Below are 21,859 nucleotides of genomic sequence, written 5' to 3' on the forward strand. Positions count from 1 at the left end.
CACTGGTTGAAGAGGGAGAGTTAGAACTGGACTTGAAATGGTGCAACAGGCTCCCTCTCTATGCTTTTCCCAAAGGTCACAAAGACAAACCAGATTCAAGGGATGAAAAGAGATGCTGGAAAGAAGTGGCCTGGGTACAGAGAGGGAAATGACCTTATCCATTTTTGCAGACAATTTACTCTGCCGTCCGTACCTCTTACCTGCGGCGTCTGTCAAATTGACGCGCACCGGACAGCCGATGCTCACCCACTCCAGCCACCCCCGGCTTATTCTTATTCTTCCAAAGGCCGACACGCTTCTGGCCAGTCGTTGCGGATCCTGTTGCCCCCTGTGGCCAAAACGCTGTCCCTCGATATTGTCACCTGACTGGTCACCTCATTCAGATCCCAGATAAGATGTCACTGTAAATCACTACACGACCACAACCTATTTTCCTAGTAGCTAAAATCCATGGTCCAAACTCCTCCAAGTCTGAAGGGTGGAAAGAGAAATCTAATATTAAATAACACGGGAAAATGCGCTGGTTCCCAGGATAATCACATCACAGTAGACTGTGAACTGCATGAGGACAGGCACTTGGTCGTGTTAGCATCGAAGCTTCATGTGCACCTGTATCTGGTAGTTATGCCTTAAATGTCTGTTGCTCTAATGTTTGAAATGCACCGACACAACTGCTTTAGACCCGAAGCAATTATTTCACAAAACATGGAATACTTTGGGAAGAAGAATAATTCCCTGATATTGTCAAGTGCCGAATGCTCCAGGACTCCCACACAATCAGAAGCCCTTTGTGAGCATCTGCTTCGACTTGGCTTTTTAATTATTCTTCTCCCTTCACAACAGAAGAAGGTAATTACAATTCCTGCTGTTAATTAGGAGCTTCTCGCCCAGCGCATCTGGTCCTGCATCTGTCTCCGGCACAGTGCGTCACAGCTCTGCTGAGACAATTGTCTAAGGAACCAGAGCCTTTGTTTCATTTTCCTAACAAAATTATCTAAAAACACCACTGTGCCATGCAGGCTTCTCAGAGTGGGTGTCAGCCGCTACCCCTCACAATCGTCTTGTGTTCTGGCATCTTCCTTGGAGAATGATTAAAATGAAGCGTCATCACAAGACTTCTCTGGTTTCCAGTTTTTATTCTTTGGTTTTGTTTTTAGTGTTTGATGGAGGGAAATGTGGGCTTCATCCATCAATATGGTGCACACACGTATGTCCGGTTCATGGCTCCTTTTTATTTTTCTTTCAGGATATCAGGGAGTCATCTCTGAACTTGTCCAATCCCCAATTCAGTGTGTTTCTCCCCAAATGAAATGATCAGATAATAAAGCCACGCTCTGTATTGAATGTTGGGGCGTGATTCTGAAGCTGCTCTATGGTCCACCCGATGTGCCGTCCTCAACTGCAGATGCTCTTGCAAAAATAGCTCTTGGGAAGCAAGTCTCCCCACCATTGATTCAACTTCAAATCCTATTACGATGTTATCAAAATTTTAAATGAAACTACAAAAGTAGTTTCTGAAGTAATCCACTTAACGTAAAACTACTCGTGATTAAATGGAACCCATCTAAAAATTATTGATAAGATTCGAGGGTAGAACATACGATGTTTTTAAGAAGGAAGTCAACGGGAAATGTGACCCCCACCTGTGCTGCTCTTGACGGTCGTGGAACGCTCAGATAGAATCCCTGTTTTAGTTGATCTGTGCTGCTGTGCTGACCGCGCGGCTTATAAACACACATTCATTTCTCACGGTTCCGCAGGCTGAGAGTCTGAGATCCGGCCGCCCCAGGGGGGTCAGTGAGGGTCCAGGTCCAGACGTCTCACTGGTTCCTACGTGGGGGGAGGGGGATGAGGGTCTCTCTGGAGCCTCTTTTACTAAGGTACTCGTCCCATTCAGGAGGGCTCCACCCTCATGACTTAAACAGCTCCCAAAGGCCCCATTTCCTGGTCCTATCACCTTTGGAGGTTAGGATTTCAACATATGAATTTTGGTGGATGCAAACATTCAGATTGTAGCAACCCACATTTGGAGGCGGGCAAGAAGATATCCCTTTGAGATGGAACAGTGGTTATAATACTCATTGAAACTAATCAAGGGAGTATACACACTCTTTTATTCTCATATCATATTCTTTCAGGTACATCTTTTCCCTGTGTGTCCGGGTATTCATTCCTCGCATGAAGGTACGAAGGGAGATTTCTCCATGCCTAGAACTTCATCTTGTCATGAAGGCTCTCCTTCTCGTCCTGTGGTTGGCAGAATTCTGGGGTCGGCCCGAGATTCCTGCCTGTGGAGGTATACTCTCTGTGACATTGGCTGCCACTCCCTAGATTAGGTTTCTAATCAGTTGACTGTGTTTCGGCCTAAAGAGATCATCCAGGTGACCTAAGCAGGTGAGCCCTTTGACAGAATTGGGCCCTTCGTGAGTCAGGCCCGTGGAATGTGACAGGGTGTGTGAAGTGGCCCTGAGTTGCTGAGGCCAGTCCCCCGGCCAGTCGCTACCAAGACAACGGGACCTTGGTCCTTCAGGCACAAGGCAATCAATCCTGCCATGACCTGAGGGATCTTGGAAGTAATCCTTCCCTACTTGAGCCTTTAGATGGAGACACAGTCACCTAATACCTTGATTTCCACCTTGTGAGGCCTTGAGCAGAGGACCACCTGCAGTAAAGCCAGACTCCTAACCCGCAGGACCTGGGAAGTAAGAAGCTGGGTTACAACAGCAACGGGAGCCAGTGCAGTGTCTCCGGAAATTTCTCTCTCCTCTGTCTTCATGTGACTTAACGCTCATCTCCTGCTGACTGTGTGTTTTCCCTCTTAGAAAAGAAATACGCCCCCAAACCCTCTGCAGGTCGCAGACCTCTGCTTTCACGTCTCAGGTAACCAGTGTCTTTCTGTTGCCTCTTGGTGGGCTCCCTGCTAGCTTAGCCTGTCTGAACGACGGACTGCCATCCTCAGGAGGAATCGCCTCTGGCTGAAGTGTCCTATTTTACAGGCTCCTGGGGAATCAGTCCCGTTATGTTCAGTCTCCATGTGACGATGATGAGCACAGGCTTGAGTGCACGTGTGTGGATAGAGCTTTATAGATAGAGATTTTCTACACGTATCTGGGTACCCACCCATCCATCTGTACCTCTCCCACATCCGAGTCCTCCATGTGCTTGTTTCTACACTTGTCACCATCCTGCTGAAGCTTGGGCAGAAATCCTTACCTTTGAATTACCAGTAAGACCTGCCACCCTGATTCAGATGCACTTTTTTTGTTTTTTTCCTGTACGCGGGCCTCTCACTGCCGTGGCCTCTCCCATTGCGGAGCACAGGCTCCGGACATGCAGGCTCAGTGGCCATGGCTCACGGGCCCAGCCGCTCCGCAGCATGTGGGATCTTCCCAGACCGGGGCACGAACCTGCGTCCCCTGCATCGGCAGGGGGACTCTCAACCGCTGCGCCACCAGGGAAGCCCCCAGATGCACTTTTTATTCTTCACCCTCTGAAGGGGTGAGTTGAAGCCCCAGCAAGGAGAGTGAAGGTACTTCCTTCAACAGTTCTCAGCTGGAAAAAGGCCGAGTGTCCACTGGATTACTGCCTTTTTGTGTAAAATACGGAGATCCTTGTGCTCCATTTTAATTTCTTTGGTTTCCTTTACTTCATTTTTTGAGTTATCATGGGGGTTGCCTTGAGGATTCAAATTAACATTTTAGCTCAACTCAATCTAGTTCATATTAATATCAAGTTAATTTCAATAATATACAAACATTTTGTTCTAATGTAGCTTTGTTCCTCATCCCTCATTATTGCTATTATTATCATGTAAATTATATCTTTAATCATATAAAACAGTCAACACACCTTTGTAATTATTGCTTTATGCAGTTGTCTTTTAAATCATTTAGGAGAAAAAAAGCATCACAAAACAGAATGCATTTATACTGTCTTATATTTGCCCGTACTGATCCTCACCAGCGATTTTATTTCTGCGTTTGCATTTGAGTTTCTGTCTAGTGGAATGTTTTCAGCCTGACGTGCTCTTTATCACTCTTGCGAGGCAGATCTGCTCTGTGTCTGTTTATCAGGGATTGTCTTAACGTCCTCACTTCTGAAGAACAGTTTTGCTGGATGTAGGACTCAAGGTCTCCCATTTATTTCACCAGTCGCTTTTTAAACACAGTATTTTATCTTTTCCTTAACAAGTATCACTCTCTGAGATCGCTTTAAAAATCACTCATTTAACAATACGCCCCACAGTTATAGTTAATCATCTAAACACGGGAAATGATTTGTTGCCCATTCCTCATTTGTTTTCCAAAAATGGCACATAACTAACACCATGTAGATGTACAGGAAAAAGCTAATTCTCTGGATATAATTTACATCACAGGATTTTAGGACTTTCTTGTGAGACCCCTGGAGGAAAGCTGGTTAACTATGTATCCGAAGTAAGAACATGTCCTCAATGAAAGGAATGCCACTTCTGAATTGGTTTTCAGTACACCTTCAGGGCCTAAAATAGTGTCCGGGCCATGTCAGATGCTAAAGAAATACTTTTTGCATCATGAAAGGTTACTTCTGTTTTAGCCTATATTAATTTCAAGTGGACAAAAATAGTTATTACAATTACAGTTTGATGCCCTTTTACATTAAACAATGAAAAAAGAAAAAATAAATTAAATTAAATTAAATTAAATTAAATAAATTAAAAAAGAAAAAGAAAAAATAATTAAATCTCTGGGACAGAGTTCCAAAAAGTAGCCTTAAGTGCTTCTCTCTGGCAGACACTGCCAGTCGCCTGATCAATACCTACCCTTCTCCTCTGACTTCCTAACCTTCACATCCCCTCTCATCACCCAGACCACCGTCCTTGGGTAGAGGCCACGGGGCTTCCAGGAAGCAGCTGTTTGCTTGACGACAAGAAATGGCTCCACTGGCCCCCAGGTCTGTGTCTCACTTGTGCCCTCGTCTTCCTTACGTGGTTCTCGCTTCAAAAGCAGATGAGATTCCAACAGTAAGAAACAGAAAGGAGAAGAGCTGCAGATTAGGGTGGCGGAGGGATGCGGCAACCTCCCACCGAAGGGCTGAGTCCCGAGGACGCTTCTGTGCTCTCAGCTTCGGAATCCTGTTCTCTGAGATAAAAACAAGAAAACCGTCCTGTGTGACTATGCCCGGCGCCCAGGCTTTTTAGCATTCGGCAGAACCTGGTCCCAGCTGACGTGCTGGCCTAAGACACGTAGTCCTGTCCAGGGCTCCTACTTGGGTTTTAAGAAGTCTGCAAACTCTTCGAAATAGCAATTTTCCCGAGGAAATGAAAACACAGAATGGGTCAGAATAACTTGCCTCATTTTACACAACTGGTGGCAAAGACAAGAGATGAAAGCAGTCAGGTTTCCTGATCCCCTTCTGTGCTGCTTGTTTTATTATATATTATGTCTTCCAGGGGAAAGTTATCACTTTCTTATTTGTAAGTTTATGAATAAAAACTACTGCACATGTGTTCGTTGCCACCATTAATTTCATGTATACCTGCGTGACTGGATTTGCTACTTGTTTTAAAGCACTTTGTTTTTAGAAAAAATACTCATAAAATTGCATACATTCCAGCCATAAGTGAAAAAAAATTGGGAAAAACACTGAACTGTAATAAGAAGCACTGCTATGTGCCCCCAGAACATACACGGGATTCATGGGGAAAGAAAACAGTTGTACCGGAAAGGAGCTCAGACAGTGGACACCGGTGATCACACCATCATACAAGATGCCTCCTGGCTCTTCTGGTAATGCCACCAGAATGCACCTTGAATGGTGATGTGATACATCATCCCACCCAGTTCTAGGCACAGGGGTCCTCATAACTCCCCCCCATCCTGCTATTGGGCGGGGCCACGTGATTAGTTCTGGCCAATGAGGGATGAGCAGAAAGGGTTCAGTGTCCTCCCGGACGAAGCACATAAGGGCAGCCCTGAGACCCTGCAGGACCGCCCTGTCCTCAGAGCATCGTCATGAGACTCTACGGGGAGAAAGCTCCTGGAACCCTGGGGGTCCCTGGGGAGGCCCCTCAGTGTTTCCATGCATCACAGTGTTAATGTAGAGCTACAGCCACTGAAAAAAGGCAGAGTGATTGGAGACCAAGACGGTTCAGGAAGGAATGTTGGGGTCATTGCACCACGTCAAGAACCAGGACCAGCAGGGGTGAGGCTGGGAAGAGCGGCCAGGCCAGCAGGTGAGGACACAGCGGTCTGCCGGGAATCCATCCTCTCTCTGATGACCATACTCGGCTTCTTTCACATCACGGGCTGACCTGCTTGGATTATGAATCAAAGCCCGGCACCTCCTCCAGCCAGGCACTGACCTTCACTTAATGCTGCTGTCGGAACCTCCAGTCACGAGCTAAGTGATTCAAGAATAAGAAAACGGTTAGAAATCACGCACTCCGCAGGGGACAGCCTCAGATCTGAGCGGGGTTCCTTGGCCACCAAGCCCCCCAGAGCCGCCCTGCTTCCTGGCATTTCTCTAAGCTTGGCGCTTTGCCTTCACATTGATCTGTGAGCTGCCTGGAATGTGCTCGAGAATTCTTTTTCTATGATTCTTAGCCAGACTAGCTTCTGCGTGGGGCTCTGGAAGCTTCCGCTGCACAGGAGGAAGGACGGACCTGGTAGAATTCACGTGTCCATCCTCGCGGATGTTTCCAGGGCTTTGGAATCCAGACCTTCAGTGCAGTTAGTAGCCCTTATTCACCAGCAGTAGTTTTAGGTTAATGACAGTGACAGTCCAGGGTCCGAGTGTTCATGGACCTTAGACCACACGTTGAAATGGTTTCTTGCTTCTCCATTTTACCCCGTAAACCTCCTGTTACTTATATGTCCAAAACCTCTCTTTAGCTACAGCCCAAATAACAGCCTTTTCAGAATATGAACTTAAATTTAATTTTGTAAATATGCCTCTTTTAACTTCTAGTTATTATTTTCACTACTGTTGAAAATTAATGAAAAAACCCTCCTAAGTTCCTATGAGGGCACGTCAGAAGGTAAGGATACCTTTATTTATCATCCAAATATGCAGTAAGTTTGGAAAAGTATGAAGCTACTTGAGATTAGGTGAAGCAAGAAAGTTCCTCACTGAAACTTTCCATGACTCACAATTCACGTCTCCAAGCCACTGCTTCTCACCTCTCAGCTCTGCCGATAAACAGTTGTCGTAACATCCTTGATCAGATTCTTGTGCAGTAAATGAGAATAAAAAGCAAAACTAACTCCATGTCACGAAAGATAAGGTTGCCTCAGGATAGAAAATTGAAACATTATTCATGAGGACAATTTTAAATACTGCAGTTGCTTGGAATATTAAATATGAATATTTTGCATGCACAATTAGGAACGCATATTTTTTTCATGGCCCTTTGCCCTTCTTGAATTTTCTGCTCTTTAAATGTCTAGCTCTGACACCAGAAACAAAGACTGAATCCTAAACGTGGAGCTGGTCCCTGGCTCCAGCCCAAACCAAGCTCCTTTAGCAGAGTGAGTGTTATGTTCGCACAAATATGTCATCGCCTGATGAAGCCAGCTGTCAGTCCCCACTGCTTAATGGACTTTTTCCTATCAAGCGAGCCCTTTCCAAGCACTCTTCATTTTTAATTTACTGAATAAGTTTGACCCTCCACAGGCTCCGAAAACCATTGTGTGTGTGAAGTTACTGTTTCAAGGTCTTTTCTCCTGCAATTTATTTCTATTTAGCAGAGAGACAGAGACAGACAGAGACAGGGACAGAGAGAGACAGAGACAGAAAGAGAAGGGGCAGGGGGAAGAGGTCCATGAGATGCCAAGATAAATTTGTATTTCATGTTCCAGATATACGGCGTCTGTTTGAAAATTCTTTTCTGATGTCTCATGAAGTTAATATTATTTAAAGAATTTTGTAATTTGGGAGCATTTTATAGAATAATCCCTTGGAAAAGAGCATTTTGGATAAAAATAAAGACCAGATCTGGTTGCAGAGGCAGAAATTTTCTCAGATGTGGAAGAGATTCATTTGTTTCCTAAACTTGCGACTTGGGGAGCATGCAAAGAGACCTCACAAGGGAAAATCCTAGCCCCGTCATTACTTATTCAGACCCTCCGCCTTCCCTGCCCCTGGGCTCACGTCACGTTTACTTATTCTCCAGGAAATAGCTCGACTGCTTTTGATTCTGAATGCACAGCTACTTGCAACTGGATGCCAAAGCGGGGATTTAAGGCCTGGATTCCTCAGCCCAGAGAACAGAGTTTCTGTCAGGCTCTCCTCTATGTGCTGTAACGGTAGAGCTGAACTTGCGTTAGAAAAGCTGCCTCCCGGTCTTTTGTAATACCGCTCAAGAGCAGCATAAAGTTTGTATTTTACAGAAAGTTTTAACGGTGATTCTTAACCAGAAAAAATAAAATGATATGCAGTAGGAAAAAATATGTCACAAAAAGAATGTCTATTCACTTTTTTCTTTTGGTATTGATATATCTAGGTTGGAATTTGTATTATTCCCAAAGAACTTTTGTCAGAGATGTAGGATTTCAGAGGGAACAAAAGTTGGTGACGCAGCTGAAAGATGCAGTCCTTTATGACCGCTAAGGACAGTGTTTTGCCTGCAGAAGAAAGAAGACCAGCCCCCCTAAGCTGCTTTGTGGGAGGCGCCACCTCACCACGACACCAGACCTCTGGCGCATCACCGAGTGAGGCGGGATCGCAAACTTAAACCACTTAGGCTTGGCCAGGGAGGTAAGTCATCTCTTCACTGGACTTTTCATCTCTGCTAACAAGAGTTCTCCTGTAAATTGATCCATACCTGTAGATTCTTTGACATTTTCCCCAACTCATAGTGAAAATGGAGTGTGAGGTTGAACTGTCTTAGGATGCTTTCGCATCGGGTAACCCACCTCCTCTGAAAGAGAGACACCTCTCTCCCCGAGGGATGTGGGGATTTGGACGTGACAGGGGGTTCTCATCAGGCCAAGTATCATCTGCGGCGGGAGAGCTGTCATTCTCCCCCCAAATAACACGGACAGAGCTGTGATGTGTTAGGGGAATTTACTACCCGGGGGGCCGAGGAGGGGCCCACGGGGAGGTGCTCAGCTGGTGACACCATCCCAGGCAGGCTCTCTTCCGTCCTCCTTTTTGCCACTTTACTGTATCAAGATGGCCATCATAGCTCCAGGCATAATTTCTTTATAATATTGTCATCAAAAGTAGGAGACAGATAGAAAAGATAAAAAGAGAGATTGGTACCTTTTACTTTTCTCACTCTTTTAATCCAAAAGGAAAAGGCTTCCTAGGACACTCGAGATATGCTTATTTCGTTGACCAAATCTGGGTCACATACTTATTTGTCCAAAACCACCAAAGTTTGAGAACTCAGAATTTAACTTGTTCACTCATTTTGACAGAAGGCAGTTAAGAAATCAGGACCCAGGGCTTCCCTGGTGGCGCAGTGGTTGAGAGCCCGCCTGCCGATGCAGGGGACGCGGGTTCGTGCCCCGGTCCGGGAAGATCCCACATGCCGCGGAGCGGCTGGGCCCGTGAGCCATGGCCGCTGAGCCTGCGCGTCCGGAGCCTGTGCTCCGCAACGGGAGAGGCCGCGACAGTGAGAGGCCCGCGTACCGCAAAAAAAAAAAAAAAAAAAAAAGAAAAAGAAATCAGGACCTGTAACAGCTGTTGAGTAATCATTCAACAAATTCAGCCCAACGAACAAAAGATTGAGGGGACAAAATGGGGACAGGAGGAAAAAAGTAATAGGGAAGGAAGAGAAAGGAAGTTTAATCATCTGAGCAGGAGAGATATTTTATTATTTAAAAGTTAAGAATATATCTCATGCAATTTTCACAGCAATCCTTATATTTGATTAATTTTATAATTAAGACCAGAGAAATATGGAACAGTAATTGAGAGCTCAGAAGTTCCATATTCACTGTACGGACTATTGGAAAATTACTTAAACTAGGGAACTTTAAGGCTTGGAACTGGCTTGAAGCTTAAGTATGACTGCTTTGGGGTCCTTTGCTTTATCGCAGCTCTGAGGTTCTTTATTGGAAACAGCTATCCTGATGTTGAATCATCTGGTAGGCAAAGGCTGAGTTTCATCACAGACGTGGACCCAGACGTGAGGGATCAGTCTCCTAGCAATATGCTGTGTCCTACCTCATCTGGAGGCACGCTCTTCTCTGTTTTTATGTTGATGATATCTTCTGATTCACGAATTATGAGGGCTAATTTGCTTTTCCCCCAAGCTAGAATTAGCTTGAATCTCAAATCAATCTAGAATCTAAATCTAGAATTGAATCATAGATGCTCATAAGCTCAGTCCAGAGATCCACTGGGCAATAGTTTACCGGCTGCTTTGCCATCACTTAAAATTAGGGCCAACTCACAGCCAGGGTGAGGGAACCCTCACTGCCACCCCTCACATTTCAGCCCAGTTTATTCTCAATTTTTTTAGTGCCAATCCCGTCAGTACCACTACTCCCGTCAATTCTGCTGGACAACTCTATTTCAGATGCAAACGAGAGAAATTCAGCTTCATGCTAGCTCACAAAGGGGAATTTATTGAATCATTATATTGGGAAGTTCAAGTTGTGAATTTTCAGGGTAGGTGGATTTAGGGTTTCAAATGATGCAACCGGGAATCTGGGTCTCTTTATCTCTTCCCTTTGCATTATTTGATGTTGGATTCGTTCTCAGAAAGCTCTAGCTTATGAGAAAAAATGAGGGCAGTTGATCCTATAGGCTTATATCACCTTCCCAATCACATTTCTTTTATTACCGCACAGAAGCCCCGACATTTCCCTCAATTTTCCTTCCTAGGTTACCTCATGAATATCAAAGCAAGTACTGGGTCCAGCACTACGGTCACCTGGTCGGCCAGAACTGGATAGTATGTCTGTCCCTGAGATAATGTGGACATGAAGCTATTTTCGTGTAAACCCAGTGGAAATGGTTTTCAATAATAAACATGTATTCTATCAAAACAAAGAAGAAAAATAGTATGAATTGATGAACATGAGAGCTACTCTATTTATCACACTTCAAATAGTGTTATGATAAACTAAGCTATATACAGATTCTCAAATTAGTAATATTCAAAAATGGTGTAAAGGTATTGATACCGTCTTGTGCCTTCCTTTGACTTTTTGTAATTTTACTCTTTGGAGACAAAATGACAAAGACATGAAGCAGTCAAGCGTGTTCTTGAAAAATTGCTCTTGTCGGTCTGTGGCTGTTTTCCGAATTAAGAGACTTACAAGGTATTTTATAGAGAGAAGCCAGTCCCTGCCATGTGGAGTTATAGACTCCATTTAGGGATATGGAACTCTATAGGCAATAAAAGTAAAAGATCGCGTGTGCAGCCGTATATAAACGATGGAGCTTTTCTGAAAGGTCTTTGCAGTGTGTGTGAGTGTACGTGAAGTGCTCACCCATCAGAGACTGCAGCCATCCGTCCCTGAGGGATGCTAGCTCTTTGTATGTTAATTTCCAACTCACAAACAGCAAGTGCTTATGAAAATCCATCTATTCCTTTAAAGTCATCGCTTAAATTATAAGTTAAAGTTGTACATATTATCTAGCAGAAGATTGATTTTCAGAAATACTTACAATCTGAAACAGCAATCCTTTCTGAAAGAACACTTCTACCTAGTCTGAAATCTTTTCAAAGTTGTCTTCAGAATAATTGAGAAACTTTTAAAATAAAGCTCTTTTTTTCATATCAAATATACTATCCTCCTACTCCAGATGGTTTATATACACACATTTTTAGAATGTTTCTCCCTCAATGTTTTATTGGAATAAATGAGTACATATAAAATTTAATTCATTTCACCACTTTAAAACTAGGAGGAGGGCCACCAGCAGACTAGAGCAGTGAAGAATTAATGGGCCCAGTAAAACCGGTGAGAAAGAAAAGACATAAAAATACGTTCACATTTAGCAAAGTCAGGAAATAGTATCAAGAAAGGAAGCAGCAGAGTGTGAGAGCCTGGGGGGAAGGCAGCCATGCACACTGGTCAGCGGACAAGGGAAGGGACAAAGTGAAAATTGCGTCCAGTCTTGTGGCAGGACAGAGATGGGGAGATTTCCCTGGATTGTCCCTACCGGCCTAATGTAATTATGGGTGTCCTTACGGTGGAGGGAGAAAGGACAGGAGAGTCAGGGGAGAGGTGATGGCAGAGGCGGAGTCACGTGACCCTAAACTTGGTGGCCTCCAGAAACTGGAAAGGGTAAAAGACACTTTCTCCCTCGGCCCGCAGAAGGAATTCCCTCTGCCAACACCTTGAGTTTAGCTCCTTGAAACCCATTTCAGACTTCTGATCTCCGGAACTGTAAAATAGTAAGAGATCGCAAATTTGCCTTGTTTTAGACCACTAAATATGCAGTAATTTTGTATAGCACCAATAAGAAACTAACACAAATCTCAAAAAAAAAAGGGGGGGAGCGAGAGAGGGATTTTCAATCTTTGCACTTGAGCAACAAAAGCATAGTTGAAGTTGGAGTCCTTACTCTAGAAAGTTCCATGCATTTTGGTTTGGGTTTGTTTGGTTTGATCAGAGAAGCAGGTTAGAGCTCTGCTTATTCGACGCATGTTTGGGTTGCCCGGACCAAAGGTAATATCCTACTATTGCAAATCCAACCCTCCTACTCCACCACGAGTTTAAAGAGGACACCAAGGCCCTGCATTAAAAGAAAACAACAATGTCTTATTTGGAGGTAGTAAATAAGCCCAGATATCAGAGTCGTTCTTTAAAAAGTCGAGATTGAATCTGCCGTCTAGACTCTGACCCAGAGCCATATGTGCAGAAAACGAACAACATGTAAGAGGAAACAAACCCCAAGTCCAAGGCAGATCTCATTTCAAAGAAAACAGAATTAACGAAGGAGATCAATGAAAACAAAACTAAAGTTTTCCCCATACTCAGTTAAGATCGTTACACTTGAGGATATCTGTACTTCTGCTTCCTTTTCCCTGGAATCGTCTTGTTCCTCGCTCTGACGTAGCAAAGTCTCTCATTTCATCTGGGTTTCGAATTCTACTTCTCAGAGAGGATATCCCGAGTACAGTAAAAATAATGAAAAACCTCCTTGGCTGGGGAGGCAGCCCCTAGAAGGGGGGAAGCACTTCTCAGGAGCAGGGGTGGGTTTTGGGCCAAGAGGGACATGAGGCCCCCCCGTGACTGGGGAGGAGGAAGCCTCTGGGGTCCAGCACAGGCAAGTCCTGGGGACGACGGGAGAGAAAAACCAAAACCAAAAACCTTCCTGGTTAGATTTTTTTCTGTCAATCTGTCTTATTATTTTTTAAATTTGTTACTCTCCTCAACAAACTAGGAATAGAGGGAAACTTCCTCTACTTGTAAAAGGACATCTACAAAACTCCACAGCATACCTAATGGTGAAAAACGTACATGGTACTTAATGATGAAAACCAAGATAATTTCCCTGTGAGATCAGGAACAAGGCAAGGACGCCCCTCACCACTCCTGTTCAGCGTTATAGTGTAACTTTTAGATGGCTCAGTAAGCAAAAAAAAAAAAAAAAAAAGGCAAGGGAAGGTACACAGATTGTGAAGGAAGATGTGAAACTGGATCTGTTCACAGATGATGTCACTGTCTATGTGGAAAATCCCAAAGACTCAAAAAACTCTTGGAACTCATTAAGCAATTACAGCAGGGTTGCAGGATACAAGGTTAATATAGAAAATTCAATTGGTTTCCTGTACACCAGCAGTGAACAGTTGGAATCTGATTAAAAGCACACACAATTGACGTGAGCACCAAGAAACGCTTAAGTGTAAATCTACCAAAACGTGTCCAAGATCTAGATGTGCAAAGCTGCAAACTCTGATGAAAGAAATCAAGAATGATTTGCATAAGTGGAAAGATATTCCACGTTCATAAGCAGGACTTCTCAATATTTTTAAGATATCAGTTCTTCCCAACTTGATCTAGAGGTTCAATGCAACCCCGATCAAAATCCCACCAAGTGACTTTGGGATACTGACAAACTGATTCTAAAGTTTATATGGGAAGGGGAAATACCCACAATAAGCAATGTAATAATTTGAATAGAATTGCGGTTGCTACTTTGCAGGTGTTCAATATTTGTTAAATATGTCATCATACCTCTAGTGAAATGACCATAGTCATACAGGACTGTTTCATTTTGTAACTTACAGATTTGGGGGCTAAGTTGAAAAAACCAGTATTGAGGGTCTAGATTGAATGATATCACTCTTCTCAGGCCCTGACCCCACTCCAAATGGTGGTGTTAATAAGGGCTAATTGCATAGGCTTTGATACATGGACCAAACAGAGAAACTCTAAAGCAGAAAGACAGTGAAAATGATATGTCAAGATAAAGGATAAACTCTTAACTGACTAATAATCCCTATAACATTGAGAGTTTCTATTTTTCTAGGGGAAAAATAACACAAACTCTTCTGGATTTGCATTTAGTTGTTATTTAAACTTCTTAACTACTTCTCTTACTTGCTGTCCAAGCCTTCTCAATGATTTGATCCATAAAAAAACTTACATGATTTAAAATTTTGATTTATTATTTGAAAATGCATATTTCTCTCAAAGTCCAATATATTTCCCACAAACATTTGCTTAAATCAGACACAGTTGTAGTGATACAGTTGCTGATGCTTATCTTGCATTCATACTTTTTCTTACTAATTATGCTTCTCCCAGGCTCATGCTTTTTGCTTTATTGTATCACTGGACCAGGGAGCATTAACAGAGCCGCTTGGAGAACATCAGTTAACAGGCTGTGTCTACTGGAAAAAAGAACTACTACCTACAGGGTCATAAGAGTGTGGTTTACAATAACATATTTTGGGTTGTATTGAAAGATATTGTAGAAATCTAAATAGACTTAAGAGTTGACAGCAACATTTTACTTTACAGGTTTAGAGTTTTAGTGTAGTGTTTCTTAATGATAATCACACTCACCAGCTCAGTGGAGTTAAGAATCTGTGACAGAAGAAGACACTTCAAGGAAATAGCAATGAAAATATGGACCGTTACTAATACTTACTGAGAACTTATTCTGGACGAGGCATTATTCTACATGATTTCCATACACTGACTATTTAATTTTCACAGTAACCCTATGGGATAAGTTATTTTTCTCACTATTTTGCATAAGAAAACCAAGGTCCAGAGAATTTCGCAAGTTTCCTCAATGTTGCAAAGCCAGTAAGTGGACAAGCCAAGATTAACACGAGGCACCTTGAGTTTATATTAAATGCTCTCAACATTCACACCATTCTTGGAAGTTTCTAAATACGATAAACGATGGCTGTGATCATTTGAAGTGGAGAAGAAGTAAGAGTAACACCAAATATACAGTAAACATTAAAATATCGTTATCATTATATAAGAAAGTGTGGTCTAAAATGACAGAATTGGAGTTGATAGCGATGTGTGGTTTAGAGACCAGACAACCAAGAACACCCACATGCTAACAGCAGCTGTGTCTGATGGTAGTTTATTGTACTATAAAGATGGAACCAAGGTATTTTAAGAGCCATAGTGAAAGTCCCATTGGCTAAGGTGTCATCAGAATATTTTACAAGTGTGAACGCTTGCTTCCAAGGCAGAGTTATTTTAAAGGTAAATTAAAAGGATGGAACTCTTCAGACAGGTTTTATAGGCAAATAAAACCGAGAGCTGGAAAAATGAAAATATTCTCCTGATCTCAGAAATGTGTAGAAGGAAATTAAGCAAAGCAAAAAGATGACTGTATCCATCAGGGCCTCTGGAGAGACAGGCCGACAGAAAATATGATAGACACACACACATGCGCGAGACTTATGTTGAAGAACTGGCTCACGTGGTCACGGGGGCTGGCAAGTTTGAAACTCACAGGTTGGGTAGGAAGCGCAAGCTTAGGAGAGCCGTCGTGACGTGGGACGTTCTCTTCTCCAGGAAATCTCAGTATTTGCCTTCAAGGCCTTTCAACCGATTGGACGAGGCCCAGCCTCCTCACTGAGGATAATCTTTTATTTAACGTCAATTGATTGTAGTTATTATTACCCACGGCGACAACACACCTCCACAGCAACACCTAGGTTAGTGTTTGATTAAGTACCCGGGTAACCTAGCTTAGCCGGTTTAACACATAAAACTAACCATCACAAGTTCTAAACGTACACGACAGTCCATGGATTCGTGATTAAACTGTGGCGGAAATAAAATAATGACTGGAATGGTCTAAACACCTCCAAAAAGGTGACAGTGTAACAGAAAATAAACTATGTACCAGAGAAAGAAGTGAGGAGGAATCTGAAGTTTGCACAATGGATGGAGAGAAGGGTAGAAGAGATTTTATAATCAAGTGTTTGATTAATGAGATCTGCCCCTCAGTGAGAAAACAGCCTGTCGAATGTCTGGGTAGCTCAGGATTTTCTGTATCAGAAGCATTTTTATGATATTTACTGCCTTCATAATTGATGTGCACTGTACAAAAATAACTACAATAGTTTTACGCTCACATACAAAATGACAAGTTTGACAGTTATCTGTAAGACTGAGAAAATATAGATACTTTCGGGATGGAAAACAAAGAACAGAAGACTCACGCCGAGTCTTCTTGTTAGGAATAGTCCACACTACCCACTTTCTCATGACAGGATATCTGGTGTTTGTCATTTCTTTACAGATCTCAGTGGAAAGAGTTTAGTATTAGCACTATGTAAAAATTGTCTATAAAATAAGAACAAAATTAAACTCTCAAGAAATAAGTGAAGGAAGGAGCATAGGCTCAGCCTTCCTGGTTATCACCTCCAGTTTATTCCTTACCACCTCTGTGACCTTGGACTCATCACCCAACAGTTCTGTACTGTTTCCTCATCTGTAAATTTGGGATAAAGGTGCTTACTTCACAGAGTGGCTGTGAAGATGTAAGGAGTCCATACCTAGCACACTCTAAAAGACCTTGGTGTCACCTGTGCTGTGTCAGGATTAGTAAGTATTGTTAATCTGGAGTAGTATTAGGAGGTAGAATTGATAAACCACATGTTAAAACAAAGGAAACACGCCAACCAGCCAACCACTCATCCGCCTCCAGTGTCTCTGTTCTGGACTTTTCCTACACATGGAATCACACAACACGTGGTCTCTGTGATTGACTTCTTTCAGCTGCCATGATGTTTTCAAGATTCATCTATGATGTGGCACGTGTCAGCATTTCATCCCTTTTCATGGCTGAAACATACTCCACTCTATGTATGTATTGATATCACATATTTTATTTATCTGTTCTTCAGTTCTTGAATATTTGGGCTGTTTCCACTGTGGGGCTCTCATGAACAATGCTGCTATGAATATTCATGAACAAGCGTTTAAGTGGGCCTGTGTGTTCATTCTCTTGGATATATAACTGGGAACAGAATTGCTGGGTCGGATCATAACTCTATGTTTAACATTTTGAGGAACTAAAACACTGTTTTCCAAGGTGGCTGCATCACTTACAATCTCACCACCATGTAAGTGTGTTCCAATTATTCCACAAACTTGTTATTGAGTATATTTTTTAAAACTTTTATCCCTCCTAGCTGGTGCAAAGTGGTATTTCATTTTTGTATTGAAATACACTTTCCTGATGATTAATGATGTTGAGCATCTTTTCATCTGCTCACTGGCCATTCGTAGATCTTCCAAGAACTGTTTATTCAAACCCATCTTCCAATTTATTTGGATTTTATCCTTTTATCCTTGAGGTATAAGAATTCTAATAAAGGTGATTTGGACTATTTTTTCCAGTGTTCTTTACCTTTATGGAGGAGAGGATTATTGGAGGTCCTACTTCCCTCTTTCTACCAATGTCACTTTGTCTCTTATTTTTGAACAATGTAAACACTAGAAGAAACGGCTCCGTGAGCACTGTCAGTGGTCACACTGCTGACACTTAGTGTCACACTAAGTGTGATTTCTGGTTTTTAGTCTAAGTGCAGCTCAATAGCATGTGAAAAAGTAAGTCAGGGCTTCCCTGGTGGCGCAGTGGTTGAGAGTCCGCCTGCTGATGCAGGGGACACGGGTTCGTGCCCCGGTCTGGGAAGATCCCACATGCCGCGGAGCGGCTGGGCCCGTGAGCCATGGCCGCTGGGCCTGCGCGTCCGGAGCCTGTGCTCCGCAACGGGAGAGGCCACAACAGTGAGAAGCCCGCGTACCGCAAAAAAAAAAAACAAGTAAGCCAAAGACACAGTATAAGACTCACCTCTCACTCCATTGATTCTGTTGGCCAAAGGAAGTAGTTACAAATAAGATATAAAAATTCCCAGTCCTTAGACCTGGGAGCAGAAGAAATAGGGGTGAGTGCAATTTGACTTTTTACCCGTTGCCCTCACTATCTCGACCATCCCAGCCCCCCTTCCAATTCCTCCTGGGACATGTCAGGTCTCCACATCCCTGTCTCTGCATCTGCTTTGGGGAAGCCCAGCCTGAGACCCTCATATTCCTTAACTCAGCCTCGGCCATCAAACAGAAACCAAAGCCAGAGCTTTGTAGCCGCAGATAGCAGTTGTTGTTCAATATTGTTACTGAGATGCCCGGAAGAGCAGGCAACGCTGACACTGATGCTCTGAAACCCCGAGGCTGAGAGCCTGTTGCATCTTGTTATACGAAATGGGGTTAACATCACTTTATATACTTATTACCAGAAAAGTTGAGTTGTCTACAGTTATCCATTATCTTTGCTGTTATAACTGATTTCCCAACTTGGTGCATGGAAGCTAGGGCTTTATTTTACTCTTTATCATATAAAACCTGTCTGTTTGACTTAACTTATTTAAATAATGACCTGTTTAAATAATATTTTTAGGTTTTTATTTTTGCTTAAAATATCATACAATGTAGCGACTGAAGGTGGTTAAAGGAATTAAAATAAATAAAGGGGTTAAAGGAAAAAACAATAAGTATTTGCTAATGAATAGCCCTGACACTCAAAAACCTTCATTATTATTATTATTGTTGTCACTGATGTTGACATTTTTGTTGTTGTTATTATTACTACTGAGTTTTCTTCAGGTATAGCCAAATTGGAGTTAATACCAGATTAATAGAATTTATGAAATAACAGACAAAACAAACAGGAAACAGTTTATAAGGGCTGAAAAACATATTTAACAATTTGAATTGCATTAATTAATGTGTATTTGTAAAGACCACATGACTAGAACATTGGCTACTGTTGTTGATAAAATAGATTTCTGGAATGAGAACAAGGAAGGGATGATTTCTCATCCTTCAGTAATGTTTTAGGCAGAACTGTTGCTAAGATGGTACTTTTAGTTGGGCACATATATCAACCAGTATATATATGTGTGTGTGTGTGTGTGTGTGTGTGTGTGTGTATATATATATATACATATATATATATACTCTCACTTTTCCAATGGCCTAGCTCTGTGCACATGCCTCCAGATAACATCCAGTGCCTGATAATCAATTAAACATTTATATTTGCCAAATTAATAACATAAATAAATAGGAGACATAGATGAACCGGCCCCTCATGTTCCCTCAATATACGAAACAGGTTCAACCATAATGCAAGTATTTCTTTGCAAACTAAAGGTTTTGGAGATAAAATGTTTGTGGGCTGAACGACTTGCATTACAGAGATGAACTGGATTTGCAGCATCTATGTGTGAAAGTGCCTCATTGCCTTTACAGCCTGTCCTCTTAGTTTCCGTCTGCTGGGGCTCCTTCAGGAACAATATGAGATCCTTAAACATCAGGACAATAAAGTGAAGCAGGAGGTCTGGGAACATGAAGAATGTGACAATGTGACCAGGCGATGCTCTATCAAAATGAGGACCGTGAAGAAGGGTTTCTAATGGCTCCCTGCACAGACTTATAGGGCGACATAAAGTTCAAATGCCAACCTGAAGATCCAACTTAGTCGTTTCTCTAGTCCCACTGCAACATTCATCTTACTGCATCTTGGGTTTACATTTCTGTGTCCTCCACCGGATTGTGAGCTGTTTGAGGACAAGCTCTGTGTGATCTTTTCACTCTTGTTCTTTTGTCCTGGTCATGCATTTCTAGTGAAATGAATTAAAGCTTCATAACCTGGTTACATCTACTTGACATTTAGAAGAATATGCAGACACACACAGGGCCTGCAGATTCTTCATGAGGGGATGAACCTTGACTGTGCTTTCTGTCAGAGCGATCAGGTACCAGCCCCAACAGCTACTCAGCTTAGACACTCCTGCATCCGTCTCCTCATATTCTGCATGATTAGGAAGCAGCTGCTTCTAGCCCTTCTCTGATAGCAACTGTCAGCTGCAGATGGGATATTGATGATCTCGGAAAATGACAGATTGCTAAATGCCAGCGACGGAAGACCACAGGGAGAAGTCTTAGAGACATGCAATATCTATATTTTCCATCTGAACCTTGTAATTGGTTTATTTCTGCCAGATTTCAGCAAGTGGGCTTACAATTTCTTTTAGAATAAAACCAAATATGTGAATAAGAATATATGCAGTAATACCCCATGTTCTTTCTGTATCAAGATTAAATACTGAAAATCAAATGACTTGTTTAAAAGAGAGTGAATTATTAATGAACAGATTTGTCAGCTTCCTAACTCTACAGCTTCCTTTAATATTATAAAACGATTCAAAATGAGTCAATGCATCACGAAGATTTATACATCATGACTCCAGCCTAACTTCTAAATCAAGGAAGAGAATGCTTACGCGAGTTTTTCTTTAGAAAGTTACTTATTTTTGCCACTAAGAAATATATGATATACAGAGGGAAGAGAAACTCTGGGACAGATATATGCTTGTTCTGATCATTATAAAAGCATCAATTGAGTATTTGATTTCAAATCATGTGTGAATTACTTAATTAACACTGAATTTAAAATTCAGGAAATATGAACTTAACAGAAACAATGATCTGTAGGTGCTAATTCCCCACAAGTTATATAATTTGATTTTTTTTCTGGAGAGACCCCATGGCTTATTACACATGAAATTAGAGAAGAAATAAAATAAAGTGGATAATATTCAACTTATAGATATGAGAATAGGGGCAATATTTAATCAAAGCTGTTTAAGTTAAATGCCTGATTGTTTTTGCATCACTATATGAATTAATAATTTTGGAAACAAATGTGTTCAAAATCAATCACGGAAAAAATCAGAGCACAGTAACAGAAACCCTCACCAAAAATAAACAGTTACACACGATACATTTTGGTTACCTTGAAATGAAGAGAACAGTAGGAGAATTTATGTAAAAGGACACTGCAACATACTGGGGACTGTTGTTAGTAGATATTCATCATGTTAGACAATTTATTCAGTAATTCTATATTCGATTTTAATCACTGCAATCTCCTTCTCATTAGATTAAGTAGCATTCTTTTTCTACAATTTCCTGTGCATGATGAAACCTTTAAATAACTTTATAATATGCAAACAAAATTTGCTGTCCCCCAAACACTTCCACAATTCCAAACACTTCCATTCCATTATCACAACATTTCCATAAGAATAGAAACTTGGCATTATCAGAAATTAAACTGGTGTTACTAAGTTTTCCTTCTCATGGTGAGCAGATGGGTCTTTACTAGCTCTGTGTTTGGAGATTTGTTTTCTGTCAGAGTCAAAAATGAAGCCAGTATCTTAAAATTAAGCTGCTAATTTTTCTATCTCATACCATCATTTAAAAATAATTGTCATGCACAAATGAACCTATGTACAAAACAAAAACAGACTTACAGACATAGAGAACAGACTTGTGGTTGCCAAAGGGGAGGGATGGAGTAGGACTTTGGGGTTAGCAGTTGCAAACTATTACATATAGGATGGATAAACAACAAGATCCTACTG

This window comes from Leucopleurus acutus, assembly GCF_964270905.1.
Source record: "Leucopleurus acutus genome assembly, chromosome: 17".
NCBI lineage: Eukaryota > Metazoa > Chordata > Mammalia > Artiodactyla > Delphinidae > Leucopleurus > Leucopleurus acutus.